Consider the following 4,078-nt stretch of genomic DNA (forward strand, 5'->3'; position numbering starts at 1 on the left):
TTAAATGAGCTGCAAAACCCCATTAAGTATTAAAATCGATGACCATACAGAAGAGCAGATTAATGTACAGTTCTGAAACACCAGTCCTGATCCAGATTCAGTGTTTAGCATGTGTGCTGGATAAAACCTCAGAGCCTTATTTTTGCATAGATTATTAAAGATTGTATTAATTCCTCTAATATCTAGGAAGCAACTGTGACTCCCACTTATCCTAAAACGGTTGGCAGGATCTAAAGTTGAATCCTGACAAGACTAGAGTAAGAGCACCATTGGGAGTTGTTTTTTAATCCCTTTTCTGGCACACAGAACAGTTCCTGGCCTCTGCATGGCCCCCTTTGTATGCTGTCAATCCCTTTGATTCTGCCCTTCTGAGTAAAAGGAGCATCGTCCAAAATTCACACATCCTTTCTGAGCCTGGGAGCCCCTTCACCTTGTCCCAGGTACTCTACAAAATGTATGGAATGGCCATGGATATAACACATCCAGAGTGAATTATGAGATGCTGTTAAACAACACTTTAGTTCTGTAATGTGGGAGGTGAAAGGTGTCTAATTAGTAAGAAAAAGAACAGAAGGAAGAATAAAGAGATAACAATAACAAGGCAAGGGAGGAAAAAGGTGTTTAGTAATTCCCAAGACGAATACAAACACATGAAAGCAACTCAGGAATAGGCAACCTCTAATTGAGCTTTTTCTTTCAGTGCCACTATGTTACTGTAAACAGCTGAAGGGAAAGCTTTTTGAAAGAAACAAGCGTGGATTACAGGAAAAGAGGAAACAATATTCATGATCATCATGAAGCATTTCATGATCATCAGGCTTCCTAATGCAATCCCTCATCCCAAATATTAGAAATGCTTTGAAGTCTGATGGCTGCTCTCTCTCTTCTTCCTCTCCAAAAATGTGGTCTTCTAAAGACAGCATGTTATCCAAAAGAAGAATACTTCAAAATTTTTAAATGTTGCCATAGAGAGTTTCTTTAAAGTTATGTCAATTAGTTTGCTTTTATAATTCTATTAATAGCAGTCCAATGTCAGGTATTAGCAGATTTTGTTGTGGTACACCACATGTAGTCCCTCAAACATGGGAGAGCAAGGAAAACACAAGTTTAAGTGAGATGACACTGGATATCAATCATCCTCCATACCAGGAAATTCCAAGAAAGTAATCTCTGACTAATGTTTGTGCCAGTAAAACAATCTCATGTAATAAACTGATTCATTCAGATGTCAGTCCAGTGGTCAATTCTTATTAGCAAACCTGTAGCAGCTGAATGTCTTTTCTCTGAATATAGTGAGCAAATCTAACCTTTGTGTAGTTTGAACACAAAGCTGCTGGAAGAAGATACTATTTCCAGACAAAGATTTATGAACTCTAAGCACAAATACAAATAAACTACTTATAAATTGCTTAGGAATACTTTAAAAAACCCCTCTAGAAACAGCAGCGTATTTTCTAGCTGAGAAATGTATGCCAAATGTTAGGTCTACTGTGGAAAAATTGTCAACCCAGGCATTCAAATGAAATTCCCTCAGTGCTTTCCTAAACTGTGGTTGAACAAACTAGTAGAATAGCAGAGGTTTTGGTTAGAAGCCCTCAATGTCCTGAAGTTCCTAAGACTGGTGCTTGTGTAAGGTATCCAAGTGTTGGGACGTGAGACTGGGACATCTACTGATCTGCAGAGTGCTGGCTCATCCATCACCTGCTCCCTGCATGTGTGTTTTCTAGGATGAAGGTGTCCAGTTCAAGTGACTCCCTCCTTATCCATCCTTTCATTGTAAGAGGATAGGAGGACACTGGAGGGCCACTCTTCACTCTGAGGGGACAGGTCTGGCTTACTGTGCTGCTAGGCAGGCTGGACCATCCCCAAAATGTCTGGGGAAACTGTTGTCACAAAGTCATCAAGCCTGATGGTTTGTATTTAGAGAGATGGATAAATAAGGGCTTTCAAATCCAGCAGATGCATATAATTAAAGAAACTTAATTTAAAAGATAAAGGTGTGGAAAGGAAGTATAGGAGAAGTGGGTTATTAGCTTTTTTCATAAAAAATGCCATCCTTAAGAAAACCTTTGTTCCTTCAGTCTGTCTATTAAGGTTTAGTTTCCTGCTATACTTGCATATCTGCAGAATTATAGTAGAAGGCTCAAAATCGCATGGTTCATTGCACTGTGTTTACACCATGTTAATCTCAGGCCTCCACGTTTCTTCCGAGGTACCCATAAGAGATCACGAAGATTTTTTTTTATTTATTTAGTTTGATATTCTGTTTGGCTTTGGTATAGTATTTCTACTAACATCTGAAGCATTGTAGTTTGGCTTTAGTTTCAGGTAGGATTTTGGCAAGGCACACACAGTAATCTGCACTTGATGTATTATGTTTTTCACACAAGATGAAAATCTGAATTCTTTGGAGAAATTGTGTTAGTAAGCTGACAGAAAAACCAAAGAGCATGAAATTCAGATGTGTTTGGTTGGTGTTTTGCTAATCCACTTAGCATAAAGCCAAGCACAGATATGGAGCCAAATGGGAATTGTATCTGCATCAGATCACAAGCAGGTATTAAGGTTTGTGTTCTACCCTTTTCTACAGACTGAGTCATGATATTACAGCAGGCTCACCTGGGACCTTTATTTAGGAAAGCCACTGCTTTTATAGGGATGTTATTAGCCCCAGGACTCTGTTATTACTGTTTCATTTGTGTGAAAATACAGCACACTTGGGCAAAAGGCAGTGTGTCTCCCCCATCGTGTGATGGTGCTTGGACTTGTCTGGAAGAAACATTTCTGGCATTTTTAACAAAAATCTTTGCAGCCAGGACTCTGTGGGTCAGGAAGCCCCTTTGGACTCTGTGCCATTGCAGTCTGTGTGCCACAGAATCTGCCCAGCAAACAGAACGGGCAGCAAAAGCCTCTGTGGGCACTGGCAGAGTTTCTGAGCGTAACCCAGACACGAGGCAGACCTGTGCTGACACACACAGGTGGCTGAGTGCACGCAGAGCAGCCAAACTTGAGAGCCTGTGCAATTGTGTGTATGGGAACTTAAGGATCGACAAGGTTAGATAAAAGGGTTTGTGACTGAGTGATGCCATAATATTGGGAAAAGGCCCTAAAAGGTAAGTTCTGTTGCACTTGGCCCTAAATCTGTTCCTTTAATACCTAAAAAATGCCACATGCTTTCATGGTGACTTCTTCTTCAAGGGAAATGGTGCCAGAAGATCAAAAATATAAGTGCCAAGGAAACTTTGTTGGTAAGAAACCTTGAAGGCACCCTGTTGGTGCCTTCAGTTCCAAGCGCAGTCCTGGCCGCAGCATGCTGGGAGGTGTAGAAAAATTGAGTTCTGTACTTTGTTATTTCCTATTTTACAGGAACATTTAATGGGTGAATGCTATCAGCTTCTATGGTCAGATGGTTATTCATAACAACTTAAGCTGTTTTCAAGCTCTACTTGATTTCTGGGTGGAGCTTGTCAGTGAGACCCTCTTTGCCTTCAGTTTTGGAGTGGGTCTAGCTCCGCTCTTTTATATGGAGTAGTTTTGTCACCCTTCAGCCAGTCAGCTTCTGGCACATGCTTTAGCTTTTGACAAAAGGGCTGGCTTGGCTTTTCCATGACAGAATACCAGGTAGATCATTCCCCTCCAGAGGATGCACGCCACCATCCCCTCACACAACGCCACTTCACCACGCAGCGCTACGAAACCAGAGCTCTGCTGCCAGCATGTGCTGGAGGGCTGAGGGCCAGAGAGCTGGTACTGATCACCCCAAACACGCTGCCGCGGCCAGCTTAAAACCCTGGCAGTCTTTAGGCGGCTCCCTAGCGCCTTTAGGCGCTGTCCCTTCAGCGCTTTCTGCCACTACAGACACAAGGAGACCTCAGCAGCCGCGCCCCAGCCAGCACGGCGGCAATGGCGGACATGGTCACGTGACGCCGGCGGCCTATTTAAACGCTGCAGGGGGCAGCGTTATTTTTTCCCCTCTCAGGGGAAGGGACTGGCGGCGGCTGCGGGATCTGTTCCGTGGGGCCTGCCCGGGGCCCGGGCTGAGCCAAGCCCAGTCCAGCCCAGCCCAGCCCAACCCAAC

General features: G+C 43.3%; 1 protein-coding gene across 3 annotated transcripts in view; it reads right to left on the minus strand.

Moving 5' to 3' along the window:
* Positions 1-4,078, minus strand: part of LOC111931599 (uncharacterized) — a 32,432-nt gene that overhangs the window by 25,952 nt on the left and 2,402 nt on the right. The window contains exon 1 of one of the 3 annotated variants that reach the window (XR_015289826.1): positions 3,157-3,912. The exons of the other annotated variants lie outside the window; for them this stretch is intronic. The gene's annotated coding sequence lies outside the window, so the exon portion shown is untranslated. Of the gene's footprint in view, positions 1-3,156; positions 3,913-4,078 lie in introns of those variants that run through there. 3 annotated transcript variants of the gene reach the window in all.

The sequence above is a fragment of the Cyanistes caeruleus genome, chromosome 8 (assembly GCF_971803275.1).
Source record: "Cyanistes caeruleus chromosome 8, bCyaCae1.hap1.1, whole genome shotgun sequence".
NCBI lineage: Eukaryota > Metazoa > Chordata > Aves > Passeriformes > Paridae > Cyanistes > Cyanistes caeruleus.